Source organism: Cydia pomonella, chromosome 18, assembly GCF_033807575.1.
Source record: "Cydia pomonella isolate Wapato2018A chromosome 18, ilCydPomo1, whole genome shotgun sequence".
NCBI classification, from domain to species: Eukaryota; Metazoa; Arthropoda; class Insecta; order Lepidoptera; family Tortricidae; genus Cydia; species Cydia pomonella.
Window position 1 is genome coordinate 15,181,252 of NC_084720.1, and position 24,184 is coordinate 15,205,435.

The following is a 24,184-nucleotide window of genomic DNA, read 5'->3' on the forward strand; positions in this document are numbered from 1 at the left end:
AGTGTTATTTGGCTGCGATTTTCTGAAAAACGCATTTTCACTTGAAATTACGTTAGGGTTTGCATTATTATTTTTGACCCGGATGAAGTCCAAGTTCTCATGATGGAGTCAGGAGTTGGTCACCAGAACTCCTAATCTACTAATTATAATCCCATCGTGTTTGGGCTCAAAAGATTTGCCCTGACGAACACCATCGATCTAGATGAGGTCCAGGGTCTCATGATGGAGTCAGGAGTTGGTCACTAGAACTCCTAATCTACTCATTATAATTCCATCGTGTTTGGGCTCAACAGAGTTGCCCTGATGAGCACCTTCAATCTAGATGAGGTCCAGGGTCTCATGATGGAGTCAGGAGCTGGTCACCAGAACTCCTAATCTACTCATCATAACTCCATCGTGTTTGGGTTCAATAGAGTTGCCCTGACGAGCACCATCAATCTAGATGAGGTCCAGGGTCTCATGATGGAGTCAGGAGCTGGTCACCAGAACTCCTAATCTACTCATCATAACTCCATCGTGTTTGGGCTCAATAGATTTGCCCTGATGAACACCATCGATCTAGATGAGGCCCAGGGTCTCATGATGGAGTCAGGAGTTGGTCACCAGAACTCCTAAACTACTCATCATAACCTCATCGTGTTCGGGCTCAATAGATTTGCCCTGACGAGCATCATCAATCTAGATAAAGTCCAGGGTCTCATGATGGAGTCAGGAGTTGGTCACTAGAACTCCTAATCTACTCATTATAATTCCAACGTGTTTGGGCTCAAAAGATTTGCCCTGATGAGCACCATCGATCTAGATGAGGTCCAGGGTCTCATGATGGAGTCAGGAGTTGGTCACCAGAACTCCTACTCTACTCATCATAACTCCATCGTGTTTGGGCTCAATAGAGTTGCCCTGACGAGCACCTTCAATCTAGATGAGGTCCAGGGTCTCATGATGGAGTCAGGAGCTGGTCACCAGAACTCCTAATCTACTCATCATAACTCCATCGTGTTTGGGTTCAATAGAGTTGCCCTGACGAGCACCATCAATCTAGATGAGGTCCAGGGTCTCATGATGGAGTCAGGAGCTGGTTACCAGAACTCCTAATCTACTCATCATAACTCCATCGTGTTTGGGCTCAATAGATTTGCCCTGATGAACACCATCGATCTAGATGAGGCCCAGGGTCTCATGATGGAGTCAGGAGTTGGTCACCAGAACTCCTAATCTACTCATCATAACCTCATCGTGTTCGGGCTCAATAGATTTGCCCTGACGAGCATCATCAATCTAGATAAAGTCCAGGGTCTCATGATGGAGTCAGGAGTTGGTCACTAGAACTCCTAATCTACTCATTATAATTCCAACGTGTTTGGGCTCAATAGATTTGCCCTGATGAACACCATAGATCTAGATGAGGCCCAGGGTCTCATGATGGAGTCAGGAGTTGGTCACCAGAACTCCTAATCTACTCATCATAACCTCATCGTGTTCGGGCTCAATAGATTTGCCCTGACGAGCATCATCAATCTAGATAAAGTCCAGGGTCTCATGATGGAGTCAGGAGTTGGTCACTAGAACTCCTAATCTACTCATTATAATTCCAACGTGTTTGGGCTCAATAGATTTGCCCTGATGAACACCATAGATCTAGATGAGGCCCAGGGTCTCATGATGGAGTCAGGAGTTGGTCACCAGAACTCCTAATCTACTCATCATAACCTCATCGTGTTCGGGCTCAATAGATTTGCCCTGACGAGCATCATCAATCTAGATAAAGTCCAGGGTCTCATGATGGAGTCAGGAGTTGGTCACTAGAACTCCTAATCTACTCATTATAATTCCAACGTGTTTGGGCTCAAAAGATTTGCCCTGATGAGCACCATCGATCTAGATGAGGTCCAGGGTCTCATGATGGAGTCAGGAGTTGGTCACCAGAACTCCTAATCTACTCATCATAACTCCATCGTGTTTGGGCTCAAAAGATTTGCCCTGACGAGCACCATCGATCTAGATGAGGTCCAGGGTCTCATGATGGAGTCAGGAGTTGGTCACCAGAACTCCTAATCTACTCATCATAACTCCATCGTGTATGGGCTCAATAGAGTTGCCCTGACGAGCACCATCAATCTAGATCAGGTCCAGGGTCTCATGATGGACTCAGGAGTTGATCACCAGAACTCCTAGTCTATTCATCATAACTCCATCGTGTTTGGGCTCAAAAGATTTGCCCTGACGAGTACCATCGATCTAGATTAAGTCGAGGGTCTCATGATGGACTCAGTAGTTGGTCACCAGAACTCCTAATCTATTCATCATAATGGTAATTTGATGGTGCTTGTCGGAGTAAATCTATTGAGCCCAAACACGATGGAGTTATGATAAGTAGATTACGAGTTCTGGTGACCAACTCCTGACTCCATCATGAGACCCTGGACTTCATCTAGATCGATGGTACTCGTCAGGCCAAATCTTTTGAGCCCAAACACGATGGAATTATAATGAGTAGATTAGGAGTTCTAGTGACCAACTCCTGACTCCATCATGAGACCCTGAACATCATCTAGATTGATGGTGCTCGTGAGGGCAAATCTATTGAGCCCAAACACGATGGAGTTATGATGAGTAGATTAGGAATTATGGTGACCAACTCCTGACTCCATCATGAGACCCTGGACTTCATCTAGATCGATGGTACTCGTCAGGGCAAATCTTTTGAGCCCAAACACGATGGAATTATAATGAGTAGATTAGGAGTTCTGGTGACCAACTCCTGACTCCATTATGAGACCCTGGACTTCATTTAGATCGATGGTACTCGTCAGGGCAAATCTATTGAGCTCGAATACGATGGAATTATAATGAGTAGATTAGGAGTTCTAGTGACCTACTCCTGACTCCATCATGAGACCCTGGACTTCATCTAGATTGATGGTGCTCATCAGGGTAAATCTATTGAGCCCAAACTCGATGGAGTTATGAGTAGATTAGGAGTTCTGGGGAGTTCTGGTGACCAACTCCTGACTCCGTCATGAGACCCTGGACCTCATCTAGATCGATGGTGTTCGTCAGGGCAAATCTTTTGAGCCCAAGCACGATGGAATTATAATGAGTAGATTAGGAGTTCTGGTGACCAACTCCTGACTCCATCATAAGAACCTGGATGGACTTCATTCGGGTCAAAAATAATAATACAAACCCTACCGTGATTTCAAATAACACTGAAACTCTATAGCACTAATGTGCGCAAACGATTGGCATCTTGACTACGCAGCATGGGTGCGTAGCCACCATGCCAATCGATACGACAACGAAACACTATCTGTCTCTCTCTCTCGTACTAATATGCACAAACGATTGGCATCTTGGCTGGGCAGCATGGGTGCGTAGCCAACATGCCAAACGTTTACGATACGACAAGGAAACACTATCTGTCTCTCTATCGCACTAATATGCGCAATCGATTGGCTTCTTGGCTAGGTATCATGGGTGCGTAGCCAACATGCCAATCGTTTACGATACAACAACGAAACACTACTCTCTCTCTATCGCACTAATATACGCAAACGATTGGTATTTTGGCTAGGCACTAAGCAAGTGTGTGGCCAACATGCCAATCGTTTACGATACGACAACGAAACACTATCTGTCTCTCTATCGCACTAATATACTTTATTTATACCTGCAGTCATTTAGTAACTTCTTCATTTTCCATTGGTGTGAAAGAGACAGAATAAAGAGCAAGGGTTATAGTACACTCTGTAGTCTGTACACTTAGTAGTAGTGTACATAAAAAAAAACTACTGTGCATATACAATAAAATAAAGAGTGCCCATATGATATCATATGACACTAAAATTAATGTTGCTTGAAATTATATTGAAAACTATCAAGATTATTCTAGTCTGCATTGAAACGCGCGTCGCGTTGCCGGCGCTCGCGTACCGAGCGCCAACGCCATCTATCGAGCGTTATTTCGTGAAATCGGAGAACGCTCCAAGGATTATGGGCTCTTAACAACGAATTATAGGAATTCATCTCTCTAGGCATCCAATATTATAAAAACAATGCAATCGTTCTAATGTCTTAGTACGTACAATCAAAAGAATTAATTTGTGACCCATTTCGTACCTTATTGTCACAGTGACAATAGAATGAGGCCTCTAGCGATTTCACAAACTAAATCTTTTTACTATACCTATAGTTTTTTTTTATAAATCAAAGATTTATTTTTAAATAAATTATACTATACCTACCTATATCAACTGTCATGTATTAAACTTGAGTAAACTTTCTTCACTAACACCAAGCTACGTAAGCCAGGTAATACAGCTAAGACCTTTGGAATTGGCAATCAATAATGAATGAATTACAGCACGCCTGCGAGCGACCATTTCGGGGCCGGCGCCATTTTCGAATCAATGCTTGACGTATGAGTATTGGATTGAAATGGTTTTGATTATTCTTGCATGCTGAAACCGAACAACGAGTGCTCTCCCACTAGCTCCCTAATGGAAACATAGTTCAGAGGAGAGATGACACGAATATTCGCATTCGCATTCGTATATACGAATATTCGCTTCATTGTAAACATTCGCATCAAATGAAGCGAATGTTTTGCGTATGCGAATGTGCGCGGCCGTGCCCTGTATCGTCGACTCACATATGGGCACGGGCAGTGCGTGCAAACTGTTTTCAAGTAATGCATTTTGACCAGTAGACATGATTTTTTCAACACTTTATAACATCCCGTTTTTGTAATTATGATAATAATAACTACATTTTCCCATTCGCATCCTGGACATTCGGATTCGCATTCGCGAATGTGAAGAATGCGACTTTCGTGACATCCCCTGGTTCAGAGTCGGTAATCGTCACCAACTTTTAGTATGTCGTTGGACATAGTATTGGGACCCCAAAACTGCTGGGCGTGGCGCAGACCGTCAACTTCAGCGTAATGGCGTCATCGAAATGACTCCCGCCTTGTTGCGAATATTGCATATTGCACCCAAATTATACACGTCACATTCAAGTGAGGGGTATCAAATGAAAGCAAATAGAATATACTATATTTATTTCATACACTCTGTTCCAAAATATACTACAGTTAAGGTGGTTCGACTAGGTTACCCAAAGCTTAAACCTCATTAGATGGCGCCACAATTGCAAATTTTGAGTTTTAATTTTTTTGTGGAATAGTCTTGGTATTTCTATACTGTAAATTATGTTTAGCGCACTCTTTAAATAAATATTGAACTATTACAACAAACATTGAACACTTCATTGTACAAAAACTACCCCTTAATGTCGACAGAATGTTTCTTGACTCTATTTCTAACTATCACTCACACATTCAAACAGTCGTACTGGGATCCTTGTAGTAGACAATTTGGTACAGCGTGTGTAGGCTTCAATAGCGTTGCGGTATGTACGTGGAAATACATGCAAGAGGATGTGGGTTCGAGACTCATTAATTTTTTTTTTGTTATCAGTATTATCAAGTACCTATTATTAATAAATTATTTTATGAGAAATATGAGCGTTTTTCAATAAAAATATTAAAAATCTGATTCTCACACATCATGATATTTTTGGGTTCTTCCAACTCAGAATCACTAGCATAATCAATCCTCGTGCTATAAAAACCCGAAAATTTGTATTGAAATTTTAGTTTTACACTGAAATTTCTTTCACACTAAAATGTGACGTAATGGTATGGATATTTTAGGATATCTTTTTTTAATGCTGAAGAAGATTCTAAGTAGAATGAACCTAAGAAAGTCCAAATTTGTAAGTCAGATTTTCCGGTATTTTTTTCAAAAAAAAAACGCTGTTTTCCCTTACTGCCCAGGCTTTAAAAAAGTAGGTACTATTTTACAGTAGAATTAAAACCTTTTTTTACGATACATTTAATTAAATTACAGTGAGTTACAAAATTGCATGGCCTTCTATTTATAACCATTATAAAAAGAAATGAGATATTTACCATGTTTGTTTATATTATTGATTTCCCGATATTTTGACACAACTAGAAGTTTCACACAATGCCTAGGGATAGAAAATTATTTATTTATTTTATTTATTGTCAATTTCATTCAACGGATCACATCATATCCAATTTATGTGTTTATGTATTGCATTGTTTTCTACCGAGTTGGTTATTAAATTCTGTTACTGCAATAATCGTTATCTACATAAATATACCAACGAAAGTTTAATAAAGTATATATTATAAAATAATAAGTAAAATGAAGTACACAAAATCAGGAATCACATATGACAATATCATTCAAAATCGCCTCCTCTGGCTTTGACACAGGCCCTGAAACGACGAGGCCAGTCATCAATAGCGGCACGCACGATTGTCATGTCTAATTCCGTCACTGTCTTAACTATGGCCTGCTTGAGGGAGTTAAGATTTGTGTGGGGTTTAGCACAGGCTTTCTCCTCAATAACCTGCTATATGGCATAATCCAGGGGGTTAAGGTCCGGGCTGGAGGACGGCCAGTCTTCGTGGGCAATAAAGTCAATTTTGTTCCTTCGAAACCAGGCTTGAGTTGTTTTTGCCTTATGTGCAGGAGCTGAGTCTTGTTCAAAGATCCATGGCTGGTTTTGAAATAGGGAGTGGCTTAAGGGCTTCACTATTGGTTCGAGAACGGTTTCCAGTTTCTGGTTTTCACACCTTTTTCACAGAAATGAATCTGTGTTAGCCCTGAGTATGACACACCCAAAATCATGTTTGGTGGGTGCCCACATTTGTGCAACGCAATAGGGTTGTTTCCATCTACAAATCTTAGGGCATAATTGTATCCCAATAAATTCTTTTGGATTATAAGAACACGTTAAACTACTTTTAGGGGACCTGTAATGACCATATTTTTGTAAATATTGAATTTAAAATATCTTTTGGCACACATCACGTGACCAAACTCGAAACGTCATTGAAGATTCTGATGACGTCACAACTCTCGGATTGACACTGTTGACAGTTAGGCGATTAACAACAAATGACAAATATCAGTTGACAGTTCGTATCTTCTACGTGTGTATGTAGTTATGTGTCAAACCATAAACTGTGACGTCACACAATTTTCAAAGAGCGTTTTGGGCGCGAAAGCATCTGTCAAAATATATTTTGTTAATTTAACATATTTAAAGCCGTTTTTAGTATAAAAGCTGAATTTTAAGGCAACTTTTAGTTAATATAGAAAGTAATACATACGTTTCAAAAAATTGGAATACGATTCTCTTTTAGGCCCCAATTTATTATAGATACGACGAGATAAGCGTTATGTGTGGTATATAATTATAGCTCACAAATCCACCACATTATGCCATTTTTTATTTTTTCGGTAGCATTTGTTTTAACGGGAATAAAGAGGTTGCAAATCGAGTAACAGAACTTCAGAACAGATATCATTTGATATTTACCAGTCGCTTTTCGGTGAAGGAAAACATCGTGAGGAAACTGGACTAATCCCAACAAGGCTTAGTTTTACCCTCTGGGTTGGAAGGTCAGATGGCAGTGGCTTTCGTAAAAACTAGTGCTTACGCCAAATCTTGGGATTAGTTGTCAAAGCGGACGCCAAGCTCCATTGAGCCGTGGCAATATGCTGGGACAACGCTAGGAAGAAAGAAAGAAATCAAGTAACAGAACTTAGTAACCAACTAGGTATAATAGTTATGATGTAAATGTCCATATCATGTTGGAGTCATATATGTATTAGCCAACTAATTATTCAAGATCAATACACTTAGCTCCCTTAGGTATTCGCCTAAGTACAATCTCGGGCAAAATTGAGTTTTATAAAAGTGAACTAGTTTCTAGGTCATATTTTCTATGAATTGGTCATTTTTGAAGACTCCAATTACAGTTACACTTTTCTTGGTTTTTCGCGGACCAGAATATCGATGATTTTTGTAACTTGATTTAGACGTCGCTATCATTTTCAATCCAAAAACACATAAAATCACAATCCAGAACATGCGGCAGCGTTGTTTTCTATCAAGTACGTCAAGCACCAGGGCGGCTACCGGGAAAATCGAAATTCGTCAATTTCGGGCATTTTTCTCTGTCACTCTAATTACGTCTTAGTGAGAGTAAAAGAGAAAGATCCCCGCAATTTACGAATTTAGGTTTTCGCGGTAGGCCCCCAGGTCCTGTCAAGTTTCAGCAGTGTTGCCAGGCGAGCGGAAGAGAATTATCGTACTTGAGTGTCAATATTATTGTACCGTTGAAAAAAATATCGTACGCCAATCAAAAAGGCAGCCCCTAAAAATGTCTAGCAAAATAAGCTTAAATTTCGAATTAATAATAAAAAAAATACAATTTTCGTCTAAATTGCGCAAAAAATTTGTTTATGTTTGTGTATTTTTGGGATAGACTCAAACGGTATACAGGAAATTGTGACATTTTAAACTTTAAACTTACACCAAGGAGCCGAACACCCAAAAGATACTAATTTTAGCCTATTTCTGAGAGAAAGTGTCATATTTTGCTTCAAATTACTAGACTTTTAAGGTGGCATCATCCAAGGGCTGAAATTATAGTACTTTAGTGTACGATAATGCTCTTTGGAACATTACGTCATACCGGGGCCCAAATTATCGTACATGTACGACAATTATCGTACGCCTGGTCACACTGAGTGTCAGTGTCGACAGAGTCAGCTAAAAACGCGTCAAACATCGCAACGTCGCGCCGATGGCCGCCCGAGGCATGGAGTGGCAACGTCGCAATGTATTTGTACACGACATTTGTCACACACACATGAGTAAAATTTATAAAAATATAACGCTGATTATTGCATGATTTCTGTATGAAACAAAGTTTTTCTATTAATTTAGCGCAAATGAATATTCGAAAGTAGATAGATGCGCAACAATTTATGTAATAATATTGTGTAATTAATTAATAAATAGCGATTGTATTTTGTATGAAAATCGAACCACCTTAAGAGATATTCGCAAGGAAATAAAAATCGTGTAAAAAATACGGTTATTTGGCTTTTATAACTAAACCAAATGTCAGGCGTTAAAGCAATGTTCTACAATATTAAAGAAGACTTATCAAGTTATCAAGCAATATATAAGAAAAAAAAATCACAAAATATGTGGAAATATTTTATTATTGTATGAATCAGACATTCTTTATTGGTTAATAATAACTGACAGATATGATTTTTATGTGAACATTAAATGTGGAAATTATGCATAAACATGTATATTTATTCGACAGAACAAATGCTTTTGAGTAAAAAAACTAAATCGGTCATTCTCCGGCCAGTCAATCGTTGGCGTCATAACAATGCCGTAACGCTTATAAAAACATTTGAAAATTATAAAACGGTGATGTAACACGTCACAATTTTATCGACATCGACTTCTATTAGTAAGTTCGACATGTCCTCGCACTTTTTATACGTCAAGGCAAATTGCTCCTGAAGTATGACAATGACCTCAAAATTAACGCACTGATGATGACACTGAATTTGAAATTAGATTACAACAGACATAATGCAGACCTTCGGTACTCGATGGGTATGAGGGCCTAGGAGTTGGTAATGGACGGATTATTCAATAATAATCCTAAGATAGTTGAGTAAGTTGGAGAAATTGTGTTTACGCACCGACGGCTCAGATTGTAGAGGTTACATAGAATTAAGAAATGCAAAATCATCCTTATAATTAATTACCAATAAACATGAAAAAGAACGTTTTCGCTTTTCACAACCATGCGGGAATAAAATTTCTTATGTTGCGGTCGTTTTAGCAAGTCACGTTAACAATATTATGATACAACATTGCTGACCTAGGCCGACAAAGTAAGCCACTGGGCCACCATACCATTGATTTTTTCTTTTTTTCTGCTCCTTTTTATAAGAAATCACTACACATATTCTAGTCAAAAAAAGCGTACCTGAATAAGTATCGACGTGTACTTACACATTAGTAGGTACCGTGTAGTTATGGCAATAAAGAAATTGCATACCAATAAGAAATTGAAGGCCAACAATCGGGCGAACGAGACGCAAAAACGATAATTAAAATCACAAATTAAGAAAAGTCAAGAAATTCTGTTTTACTAAGGCAAAGAAATACCTGTGCCTGCCATTTAGATTTACATACATATCTACCTAAATCCGTCTTCTATTTTTACGACGGTTTCGACTTTTACGCTCACCTGTGCGTTTACGGCCTCTTTTACGGCCGGTTGACGAATCAAGAATCGATTTGACTTCGACTTGAATAGGTTGTGGATAATCGGGATACATGATTGACCCCTTGATTTGTTTTTAATGTCTTTTTGAGAAGGTCAAGAACAGATATTAATTCGTGTACTAAGTGGTCAAAATTGTCTGCTCAATTTGTCAGTTATATATACAGTTATTAGTAAATATAGTAATTATGGTAAACAAAAGGGTCACATTTTCATATTTTATCGAAACGTAGATTGCTTATTATCGATATTAAAGCCATCCAATAAGGGTACGTAGTTTTACAGGCAGTCCATAGGTGGCGCTGTAATCAAATACTTCTTCTTTCTTTTGCGAGCTATTTGAGATGTACTTACTCATCTCACTTTCCCAATGTATTCCATAAGAAGCACACGCAGTTTGTCTCCGACTCCCTCAAAATCTTCCGACATCCCCCACGTGCCCACAGACATTATTCAACGTGTCTCTACCCTCTGGACATAGATGAATAGGACGTGTCGATTAGGGAATTTCCAACCTATGTACAAAGTCTCATTCCAAACGCCACAGTATTAACGGAGAAATTAATGATTCACGATTTAATACTTCGGAACTGTATGTATGTAGATACACGGTAATTAAGAGTATGTCATGTCACTAGTGTCATTTTAATCTAATCGCCATTGTGAACGACTAATATAGCATGTATGGAGTGTGGAATTAAGAGGAGTGTCATCTCTTATGGTAGAACTGTTGCAAAAGTGTCCAGCTGTCAGCTATAAATAATAGTTCCAAATCTCTCCAGAGTAGCGCTAGAGTAGCTAAGAACCTAGGCGCTATTGACGGAGTGAAGTGCGCTGTCTATGATTTGATTTTTTTTTCAAGTATTCTAGGTATTGTAGCGCCACCTATTTAAGGTTTTTTGATGACACTTTTTGGTACATGAAGATTTATTTCCTTACCTCCACCTTCCGTAATAGCATGCTCCTGTTTATTGATGATTTATTTGAATGAATATAACTTTTAAAATAATTCTTTTTTTAATGTACTCGTATATCTAATGAAATATTTTATAGTAGATGATTTTATTTTATTTCTAGGTTTAATTTTAGTTTTAATTTTGTAATATTATATTTTAGTTTAGTTAGTCAATATAGATTGTTTAAGAGCTTTATTAGAATAAATATAACAACCTGAACAAATTAAAAATGAAAGTTTTTTAATATCAAAAAAATGAAATAATTTACCATATTAGAACTTTCCTGAGAAGGAACTCTACGCGAACGCGAAGCAGCACGGCGTGGGTGAATTCAATCCTTTGATACAATAAAATCTTGAAAACGACCGGTCATATACTTAAACTGACGTCCTCCTGAAATCTTATTAGTAGTTATCGTTAATAACATAATTACGGCCCGATTTGAAGAATGAAATACGATAACGATAAGTTCTGGTTTAGATAACTTCTCATTGAATATCGTTTGTTTGTCGTATAATTGTCAGAATCGCAAATCGATTCGGGCAATCAATATCACTTTGACGTTAGAAATATCGTAGATAGATCTTATTGGGATCACAGCAGAATCGAAATAAATGTCAATTTTGACATGTCGTTAAATTATCGATTTTTTAAGGATCTTTCCAAGATCTTAAACGTGTCTTAATCATTCTTCGAATCGGGCCGTTACACCTCGTTGGAGGTTTGCTAACGCTGCATCGTTTGTAACGTCTTCGCTACTTAAGAACCATTTTACCCCAAGAACCATCGGTTCAACAAGCGATGCTCCCCTCTGCTTAAACAAATTTACCATAAGCTTGTTTACCTTGCATAGGTACTTAATATCAATTTTGTCTATAGGAGACGCGCTCGCTTATAAATTGATTTATTTACTACAGGTAAAATCGATAAATAAACATAAACCGTTTATCCTTCAGGGCGTACCACAGATCACTTGCCAGATAGGCACACTTGACATATTTTGAATTTCGAGCGTTTTTCTATTGATCAAATTGGCTTGCCAAACTAACAACGCCTAGCGTGGGGTCCGCGACTTGTCTTATTGCTCCAATTTACGGGCCGATTCGAACGTGCACTGACATAAAACCGATGTTAGAATTACATATATTGCAATCATATCAGTTAGCTGTCATTCGCGCTTTTATTTCGCTACTTGTCCGTGCCTACTTGTATCAGTACGAACGCGACGTCTGCGCGAATGACAGGTAGCTGATATTATTTCAATATGATTCAGATATTGATTTGATATGGAGCAATAGAACGAGTCGGCTCCCCACGTCAGACTTTGTTTGTTTGGTAAGCTAATTTAATCAGTAAAAACCGGCCAAGAGCATGTCGGGCTCAGTGTAGGGTTCCGTAGTTACTCTTCCGTCACAATAAGCTAAACTGGAGCTTAAAGTATAGTAGATTGTTAACTAAGGGATGAAACGGTACCTTTCACCCGAGTTAAACAAATAGGCAAATTTGCATAATCAGTACCTAATTAAAGTAAGTCTTTTTACTATGAAGGGGAAACTTTTTGCGATAACTCAAAAACAGCTAAACTGATCATATCCGCTATAGTTTTCATTTAATGTATTTCTTAAGCTCTACTTCCATGATTTTTTTCATATTTTTTGGACCTATGGTTCAAAAGTTAGAGGGGGGACACATTTTTTTTTCTTTCGGAGCGATTATCTCCGAATATATTCACTTTATCAAAAAATGTTTGTTGAAAGACCCTATTAGTTTTGAAAGACCTTTCCAACGATACCCCATACTGTAGGGTTGAAGCAAAAAAAAAATCACCCCCAATTTACGTGTATCCTAAAAAAAAATTTTAGATTTTATTGTACGACTTTGTCGGCTTTATTGATTTGTATATCCATGCCAAATTTCAGCTTTCTAGCACTAACGGCCACGGAGCAAAGCCTCGGACAGACAGACAGACAGACAAACAGACGGACATGACGAAACTATAAGGGTTCCTAGTTGACTACGGAACCCTAAAAAGGAGCCTGAAATTCAATATTTGTATGAGAGTGCAACGTTACGCGCCTACTGTTCTTAAATTTGGTACCTATATCGATGACTGATGAAATTGGCTTGCCAGACTATAGTATGAGAGCGCATGACCGATTGACTTTATTTACTAAAGTAAGGGACTTTTACGACCAGTACGTACGCATATAAATTACGAATAATGTACAAGTAATTATGCTTGAAAATATTACTGTTGCACGTGCGGAATGATAGCTGCGTCACTTTCGTTTCCGTTGGAAAGAATTTCAACAAATATTTCGGAAAATCTAGTCTAATGGCCCTGATAGCGATTCATTGTCAATGTAGGTATATACTAGTTACATTATGAATTAGAAAAAGCTGGTCAAACCCAAACCACAAAGTTTGTATAAAATAAACAAATACATGCTACAAACTGCGGAGTCGTTTCAACAAAGTCTAAGGGCGTACGATCAAATTATGCAAATAAAGGGTACAGGCGGCCGCGAAAGGGTGCGTTATTTATAGATGCGCTTCGGCAATTATCACAGACTGTACACAGCGTAGGCTTGGTTGGAGTGATAAGGTCCTAAAATGTTTGTGAGGTAATATTTTAGGGGATATTGTTATGTGCAATGCCAGTATTGAACGGGCTGCGGATGCTGCGGAGGCGTTGTCAGCGGTTCTAATCGCCGGTCGTGGTGCTGAATTAAGTATGATATATTTTTTATACCACGTCGCTGGCACGTAATAATCATACGGCCCGCTTTATGGTAAGCAGTCACCGTAGCCTATGAACGCCTGCAACTACAAGGGTGTAACCCTTTAAAAACCTGTACACTCCTTTTATGAGCGTCCGGCAATATGTTCTTCAAGCCACGGTCGGTGTTACAAATATTTTCAATATATTTGTACAATATCTATAATGTATACTATTATCCATAAGCTTTAAATAAGTGTATCTTTATTGTATGTATTATATGTATTATGTATATGTGTATTATGTATATGTGTATTTTGTTGCGTATGTATATTAAATCTTAGATAAGCTTTTGTGTTATTGTTGTTAATAGGTCTAAGTAGTAGCTAGTAGCACCGCCCACAATCTCTCTGCTTTGCCTTAAGGTTGACTGGTAGAGAATGCCTTTTGTACGATAACTTTTCTTTTGTGCAATAAAGTTTGGATGTCAACTGCTTCTGCATTACTGTTGCTGCGTCGTTGTTGTCCCCGCTGTATCTGTCAATTTTCTTTGATAAAATGAGTGACGTTCGCCGCCGCATTACTGTCGAAATTATGTCGTTCATTCCATCACTCAATTTAGGACGGAAATTGACAGATACATGGCGGCAACAGTAATGTACCAGGCAGCAGCTGACATCCGAACATCGCCTTAAATCTTTTTTTTACAATTAAATAATCTTCTTTTCTATATTAAGTTAAATAAATATTAATAAGTTTTACGCTGAATGGTTGTTTACTCTACTCCAATTAGTCTCAACTTTTAAGGATTTAAATGATTCATTAAATTAGTTACCCAATTAAGATTTAAATATTTACCTAGCGTAGTTTTATCATAAATATCGTCATTTTGCTCTTCATGAAATTAAAGTAACTTTGTTCATTTAGGTACAATTTGATTTAATTATTATTACTTGCTTTGTACACTACCACTACTACAAATGAACACTGTATAATTTAATTAATATTTACATCTATCTTTCAGCTTTCAAGTAGGTAGCTTAATAGTCTGTGGGCTAAGTTGGGGATGGACCGATATGACGAGACTTAGTATGCACTTACCCTTATACAGTTTCTTGGTACCTACTACAAATAATTAAGAGTCATTTACTCGTATAGTCGTACGCACTTAGGATGTTACCACAACAATCGATCGATGGCGTCGATCGACGTCGACATGGAACAGTCGACATCGATTGATAGTTCCTACCTAGACAAATCGACGTCGACCGTTCCATCCCGTCGATCGATGACTTTGAATGACACCGCTCGATTGATGTGGTAACACCCATAACCGCCACCTTGCACGCGAGTGTGCACGCTGACGTCGACTGCCATACATTAGTTAAAAAGCAAAGAAACAAACACACAAAACAAACAAACAAAATAGAGGTGAATATATAACGCTGTAAAGGGTAAATAATTTGTCTAACTAACTAACTAACTGGACTAAAACTGGACTGGTCTAAAAAGTTTTATTTAATTAAAAAAATACTTATTATCACACAAAAATAAGATGAATATGAGAACAATTTAAAACGACTAATGAAAACCCGCAAAATCTAGATCTGCAATAAACTATCGAACATAAACGAAGTAACACAGTCAGAGGCCCTACCGCGAAGAACGGATTTCGAAATTACTTTAACCCCCTCCCTATCGCTCGAATATGTAAGAGCGATAGAGAGGCAGATAACGAAATTTCCATATTCATGATTCGCAGTAGGCCCTCTGAGCATTTTTCTCGGTCGCCAGAGTTATTAGTTTGATATTGGGTCCTCCATAACTCAGGAGGGACGTAAAAAGTTTTCGATTGGCTCCCGCTGAAACTCCCACTTTTTGTGTTTCGGTATGAATTAAAATATTTTTATTTGTTGCGAATGCTCGTAAGATGGTAAACGTAATCTGATTTAATTGCAAGCATGCGAAATAAACTATTTTATTTCCCTTTGAATGTTTGTTTGTTTGAATGAATGTTTTTTTTGGTTAGACATTTTTTTCGTAACATATTTGTTGTTGCGTGAATGTCTTGTATATCTTTGTTGCATCATTGTATCAGTTAGAATGCATTTACGGTAAGCAATTAACCATGCACGAAAAGTGCTATGCCATCCTGATAAGATTATATTTGGCCCGCGGTGGCAGCATAGTTACATTTTCACCTGTCACTATGCTTGTCACTTTCGCACTTACATACTTGTTAGAACGTGACAGGCAATAAAAATGCGACCGTGCTTAGCCCGTGAGATAAGTGAGCAGCTACGTCATGTACCTACCTATAGAAAAAAAAAAGCCAGTACCGATCAGGTCAATAACTACTTTCAAAACATTGTTTAATGGAATGCTACCCAATACTTTGTCCTTTTAGGACCTGTTTCACAATATTCAAGTAAAGTATTGTATTAGCTAATTAACAAATAAATTAACTGCCGGTTAAAACTACCTTAAGTTGTAAAGCTTATTTTAAGATTGTGAAACGTCAACTATGACTATTCGTCAGATAAGTGGCAGGTAGCTTATTCAGGACTATTTGGACATTGATAAACAGGCCCTAATCATTGATGTAAATGTTTCTTTTTTGTCACTTTTGTGGTAAAATCGTTTATTATTGCAAAATATTTCCTTCGTGTTTACATCGGTGCTATTCTATGACTTTCAACGTATATTGTCAAAAAGTCTCCTTACGAGCATCGCGTTATTATCACTTACCTACTATAGAGAAGCCAAAACAAACAATGAAAATGTTGCAATCACAACCTGTACCACGCGACCAAAACGTCGTATGGGCCGTGAAATTCATGGCGCTTTCGCGTTTCGATCGCGAGATTAACGGCCCGATCCGAAGAATGAGATACGCGATAACGATAAGTTCTGGTTTAGATAAGTTCTCATTTAGATATCGTTTGAATGTCGTATAATTGACAGAAACATCTCAATTCGGGCAACCAATGTCAATTTGACGTTAGAAATATCGTAGATAGATCTTATTGGGGTCACAACGGAATCGAAATAAACTTCAATTTTGACATGTCGTTTGGTTATCGATTTTTTAAAGATCCTTCCAAGATCTTAAATGTGTCTGAATCACTCTTCGAATCAGGCCGTTACACTCCACTTTCATAGTTTATTTGTTGCATCTTCTCCCAGCCCAATTAAATCTTGGCATGGCATTTTCATTTTATCCGTGCTCAATCAATATAAAAAGGTCTAATAGACGATAATTGTACATTTTCATTTATCCGTGCTCAATCGGCTAGGTATAATGTTCCGAGGATTTTGTTGCGTGTCCAAGAAAGTACTGACGGTATATTACGAGGATTAAGTTTCGAGAAAAAACCGGGACAATGAGCAAATTCTCTGTAGACGTCCGGATAATCCTAAGAATTGGGGCTACGAAAAATGCGATCAAAATATGAACGCCTAAATCATAATTTTAATCTTATGCTTGATTTAGTATTACGGTTTAGGGTTTCACATAAATTGCTGAGCGAAACCTTTAGCTACCCGAGGCAAAAAAACGGAACAATGACAAAAAGCTAAACCGAAGAATATATTACTTTGCTAATCTGCCAAAAGATAACGTGCTAGTCAATCAACCACCACCAAAAAAATACGCAAATAAATATAACAACCCACCACCAAAACTCGACACGTGTTTCGCCACTCTACAAATAGTATCACTCTACATGTAAATAGGAGATTCTGGAGATTTTGACGGTCTGAACCCCTAGTGTACATTTATTCGACAGCGAAACGTAACGTACGCGTTTGCGTTAAGTCTCATTTTGTATGGGATTTAGAAACAGCGCGCCAAGCGGGACGATTTGGAAACTCAAAATCCCATACAAACTGACACTTAACGCAAACGCCTACGTCACGTTTCGCTATCGAATAAATTTATACTAGGGGTTCAGATGTCCGACAACTGAGTTTTGTGGTGGGTGGTTAACATTAATTGCATGTAAAAATAAGCAAGTAAGTATAACGAGTTAGCAGTTAGCACTGATTGACTAGCACGTTATCTTTTGGCGGATTAGCAAACTAATATTTTTTGTTTTAATTAGTATAGGGAGCGTGCATGAACTGTAGGAGGCAGCATAGGCGCCGTCAGATTTTTGGCGCGAGGCGTAAATGTGATGTTTTTTGTTCCGATGTAGCCCACAAGATGGCAGAACCTACTATGCACAAGAAAGAAAACACGTGACGTGTAAATGTGCTTGTTTATGGTTCCGATTCAGGCCACAAGATGGCAGAGCCTCCAACGCGCACGGTCCCTATGGATTTCCGAAAAGTAACACCTGATTCTGTTCATTATGATTAAAACAAAAATAAGAACATTTTACTATTAAGTACATTTTTATTAATAACGTTCGTTGTCGCATGACTACCGCAATTATAACTCATTTTATCAAGGAAAGGATCTCTTTTTATATCAGATTGCCTCATAAACCAAATTGCCCTAATTTCAGTGACCACTGCAAACAAATTTTACGTTAACCAAACTCATATCACTGCAAATTCGAAGCCATGCGCTTTTGCAAACTACGAGCGTTTAAGTGCCAATTTAAATTCGCTCGTTTGGTGGCCCAACTGTGGGCGATATTCGCCAACGGAACGCTGCAAATTGGATCATTAAAAGCTTAAGCTGCCAGCTTTAAGCTCCTCAAAAAACGTGTCGTCGGATAAACCGTTTTTCTGTGTTTACACCTAAACTTGTTAGTTATGACGGTTTTCTAGGTCAGAGTCTGAGCTGATTTGAATATCAATATCTTTGTTTACCCAAATTTACATGTTTATAAAAAGGTACCGTGAATATACTACCCGTACCTTGATTATTGGACCTATCAGGTATGTCCTTAAACTAACGTCCAAAAGAATAACAGAGAACACAAAAGATAAAACACTGTGAATGTCATGTCGCTTTGTGTCGTAGGGCACAGCACAGTGGATGTCATTCCAGACCTTACCGAAAACTGCAGCCAAATAACACTAGATCCACTATAGACTAGACTATGAGTACATGTTGTGTTTCTGTCGGTGGGTAAGGTTGCCAGAGAGCTCAACGAGGGTGCGGAGTTAGGGTCCGCAACGCGCATATAACTCCCTTGGAATTGCAGGCGTACAATCAGCATCAAAAGTAGCGGATGAAACAACGCGCTAAAAGTATCTGATATTCCGGATAACTTTTCCAAATATAAATAAATTTCTAAAATTCGCGCCTAAAAGTATATCTTTTACAGTCTTAGTTGTTCTATATTAAAGACATTACTTTTTGTTAAGCCGTTACAGAATGGTAGATACTTATGAAACGTTATTTGATCCGCTACTTTTGATGCTGACTGTACATAGGCTACGGAGACTGCTATAGGGACCGCTATGCGTTGTCAGCATTCCACGCACCTACGGAAGGTCCGACGCATAGCTCGCTCCTCAGTTATCTCCCGGTCGCGATTGTGAAAATACACGTCTTAAGTACTCCTGCATTTCTTATTATATACTCCCAGATACCCCCTACAACTGCTTACCATCAGGCGAGCCGTATGCTTGTTTGCCACGGACGTAGTATAAAAAAAAATACTAACAGCCACTGACTGAAGCAGAAAGGTGGCGATCGTAAGCCATGCCAGATGCAGCTAGAGAAGTACTCCGACAAGGTAGGAACTAAGCAAATTGTCAGTTAAAATTGGCAGAAATTATTACCGTGTGTCAACGCTGGAGCAATAATATTGCAACAGTAATGTTGCTGCAGTCGCCTTTTTTTAAATTGAAATCTTCCAAAATATTTGAACACGACTTATATTAAATTAAAATCTGTACGACACAGCTCATTTTCATATTCTGAGAAACATACAAAGTGAATTTTATGATCATGACTGAATAAAAACCGTCGAGGCAGTTAACCAAAATATTTATCCAACCATATTTTACTTCGAGTATAAACCATCAAGGAAGATTTAAGAACTGAAGTTTTGTAAATAGGTCATAAATACGCAGTTTACGTATGTCACTGTGTCATAGATCACTGCAAAACAGCATGCAGCAGTGACCCAGTCTGAATCCGAATGTTACCTTAACTAGCTTGCAGTAAAGCCTTCCAAAAACTAGTCATAACTTTATGAATGTTAGGGGAGATTAGTCCAAAACCGGGACACGGGAAAGTACTATAAGACCAGAATACAGCTGTATGGACACTCTAGATCGACGAACGCTTTGGTCGCTGCTGTCAACCATTTTGGTTAGTTTGTCGATAAAATTGAATAACGTACATATGTGCCGTATATAAATTAAATAAGAAAAACGCTTTTACCGGTGGCTGATATAATAATTCCATGGAGTCCATCACCACACCAGTCTGTCGTACGTTGAAGTAAGGGCAATATGTATTTTTTATGCATTTAAGTATGTATTAAGGATAACCAAATATTATTTTGATTGTGCGTTTGGATCAAAACCGGACGAGATGAAATCAGGTAGCACCCGGTTTTGTAGAAGTGTATTTTTTGTACAATACACGGAAAATGTATTTGCGCGAAGCGCGAATGCGGAAGTGTATTTTTTGTACAATATACGAATACTTAGGTACATATGATACAATGTATCTAGTGTGAAAAATGGGCCCATGAACCAGTACAGCCTGGGTGGGAATCTGAAGAACTTGGCGAGTTCTATTGCTATTTTTACTTAGGGGCAAAATGGTGTATATCATTTGGTATACCCGGTTTTGGACAAGGCATGGGGTAAACCGAACAAAGATTTATAAGCTGATAATTTTTTTCTACATGTGATGATGAAAATAGTGATCTCGGCGCTTAATAAATATGTTGTTAATTAAGTCAATTAAACATTGACTAGTTTGACGTTGGAGCCGTCAGGTCTCTGTGCAGCTGACGGCAAGAGACCTGATGGCTGCACTCTCGTGCCCTGGAGCTTAAGTCGCCCTTTGGCGTGGGACGCCACCTGCGTTGACACGCTGGCTCCGTCTTACGCGGAAGGGTCGGCTCGGAAGCCTGGGACTGCTGTGGACCAGGCCCAGACCGCCAAGCGCCGCAAATACGCGTTCTTGTCAAATGAGTATGAGTTTGCGGCGCTTGCAATGGAAACGCTAGGCCCGTGGTCGTCCGACACCAAAAATTTTGTCAGAGAAGTGTCAGTTCGGCTGATAGGCATCTCGGGCGATCATAGGGCTGGCGCTTTCTTTGCCCAGAGGCTAAGTCTGGCGGTGCAGAGGGGTAACGCCGCCAGCGTTCTTGCGACCATGCCGGAAGGAAGTGATTTGGGGGAGATCTTTTATATTTAGTTTTTAGTTTTAAGTTGTTTTGTGTTAGCATAAGTTCGATTTATTTGTTTTAGTTTTAAATTAGTTAACATAAACAATGTACTTGTATATATAATATAATATAATTGACTAGTAAAGTTCGTAGATTTTTCCCTCCCGGTTTTACCCTACTTCTCCCTATGTGATCGATTCTGAAGTAAGTAGCTGTTATACAAATTCATTGTCAAATATGAAGAATCATGGATATAAATACGTAAATATTACTACGGGAGTGAAGGTAAACAAGGGTTTTTGTGTAACGAGGAATCGCCGAGTCATTGGATCGTTTCAAAGGTATTCAATAGGTACCCAAATTTCAACCTCGGTCAGAAAAATGTACGACCTTTTTTCAATATTGAACGACGATGTACCTTCTTGTATACAACCTAAGTCTGGCTACTTCGCGTCAACTAAAATTTTATGTGAAATGTGAAATAAGCATGAATGCTAAGTAGGTACTTAGTTTGGAATGACTATGATGGCGAGGTGAATTTTAAACCAGGCAAAAAAGACTATGTAAATATATATGCACTTTTAATATACTGAACTTTCGGTGTTTCAACGAACAAGCTAATTCGAGTTTTTATTCATTCATTCTGTTAAAATTATGGCTTCATTCCAGTGGGACTATTTCGCCAGTACCACGGTATTAGGAGCTTTAAATACGACTAAAATGATACGGTTAGTACAAGACAGTGTACGGTGATTTTATTAGCTCTTGTAAAGCGATAGCTGGACTTTCCAAGTATCACGTGGACTACCGGCCGTTGACTCCAAAATGGTGGTTAAACGCGTTTCAAGATTAATTCTCCAGTCATTGCACATCGCGTTTTTGTTATTCGATCTATTTCCGATAAAATACTGATCTGTCAGTGTCAAAAATGACGTTGTTGGTTGAGGAAATACTTTTGTCACTGACAGAGCAGTATCATATTGCTAACAGATCGTAAAAATAAAACTCGAATTTGACCTGTTAGGATTCGTTACGTTGCCCTGGAAACACCAAAACACGACCTCTGGCCAGGATTCTGAGACCTTGACAATCATCTTGGTGTTTGGGGCGCATCTCATGCATGACGTCCACTTAATTTTGCATTCATCAATCCTCCCTCCTTGCATCGGTTTCCTCATCACTGAGGATCGTGGCCACTTCTATGGAACAGCTTCTCTTTGACAATATGCCGCCACCTCTTTCTGTCTGTCGCTGAATGCAGGGCACCGTGGAGCGTTACATCAAGGGCTGGGCGAATTTGGTCTGCCCACCTCATTGGGCTCCTGCGTCTCGGCTTATCGCCTTCGATTTTACCAGTGATCATCAGCTTTTCCAGGTTATCACTGTCTTTCCTGGCAGTGTGGCCAAACTATACAAGCAATTTGAGTAAGCAGATGGTAGACAACCTGGTTGTGATGTTCAGTTCATCTAGGATAGATGCAATAGTGCGGCGTGCTGTCCAGTGTATATTCAGCATCCTCCTCCAACACATCCTCATCATCTCCAACATCAATCAGCGTGAGCGATTCAATGTATCAAAATAAGATCAAAACTGTAACAAGTTGTCAAATCTGACTCGGACTCCAGAGGCTTACCGCGAACCACGTTCGACGTGTTGCCGCTCCGTAGCACTTGTTAATTCGTACGTCAGTGTAACAGGGAGGCAACACGTCGAACGTGGTTCGCGGTAGGCCCTCTAGAGTCCACAATCGCAATCGATGGGTTCCTGCAGCGGTCACGATTCGCGCACCACAAACGAGCTGCAGTGCACGTGCAAGTACGTACTTGCACTTGCGTGACATTATGTCGTGTTGGTTAATAAATACTGGATATTATATCAACTCTTAGCCAAATTTTGTGAGATGAATATATAGGTCATACTGAGTACTTTTTATTATGGGACTACCCCGGTAATCGCGTAAATAATAGACTTTCCATAAAAAACACCGTCATCTGAACAGCCAAAATGTATATAATAGCCAATTTTTTTCGTAGTATCGGAGTTTCATGCTTTATGGTATAAGTTGTCCAGTTTGACCGATATATTCACCTCGACAAATATAGCTATGGGTTGAAAATAGACTGTCTACCTATACTGCTTCGTAGTGATATTTCTTTTTCATAGAGTTGCAAGAAAAAAAAGAATTTCCTTAAACACTTTTACATTGTTAATTATTTTTTAATTCGTTACAAGGTCCATGAAACCTCAAGTTGTTTCGAACGTTAAGACTCCATTTCTCGATAAAATAACAGTTATAAATACAATTACAAAAGTAACAAAGTTGGAAAATACAATACCGGCAGCCATTTTCGCTTCGACACCATTAACTTTCACCGTTTAACCAAATGGCGTCTTTGTTCTTATTAAAGTACCTGAAAAAATTAATAAGTCCATTGAAACCAGCGAGGAAGGCTTTGTTCCAATTTTCATGATGACGGAAAGAATCAAAGGCGGGGAAAGTTTTATATAATACAAAGTGAAAGGTGCTAACAATGGCATAATATCGTGGAATTATTACAGTTATATTGAGTTACGACGCAGGTTACAAAAGCATAGATGTGTTTATTTTAGAATCCCAAAGGGAATTGGGAAATATCTGTACCGATTTAAGCTTTTGCTTTTTAAATGTATTTTAAGTAGAGTTTGGAATGAATGGAATGGTTTTACGCAAACGTCAGCAAACAACTTACGATTGTATTCGTAACGAACGACTGTTGCATGTGTCTATGACGCTTTGAGCAACGTGTACTGAAATGAAACAGCATTTGTCTGCTTCATGTTTAACATTTTCGGGCAGTATTTCCTTAGCTAAATAGGTGCTTCACAGAAAGGGTTTAACTGTAAAGCAATGTTGTCTTTCAACGACAATACACTTCGGTATAATTATAGCCGTATAGGTGACGACCAGCGCAGTGGGGGGTCCGGACCCACTCTGTCTGAAGGGTGAATGGACAC

General features: G+C 38.7%; 1 protein-coding gene and 1 long non-coding RNA gene across 2 annotated transcripts in view; both read left to right on the forward strand.

Annotated features, from left to right (window-relative positions):
• LOC133527561 (hemicentin-1-like) overlaps positions 1–24,184 on the forward strand; it is a 443,871-nt gene that overhangs the window by 247,218 nt on the left and 172,469 nt on the right. The window lies entirely within an intron of this gene.
• LOC133527348 (uncharacterized) overlaps positions 1–24,184 on the forward strand; it is a 38,559-nt gene that overhangs the window by 702 nt on the left and 13,673 nt on the right. The window lies entirely within an intron of this gene.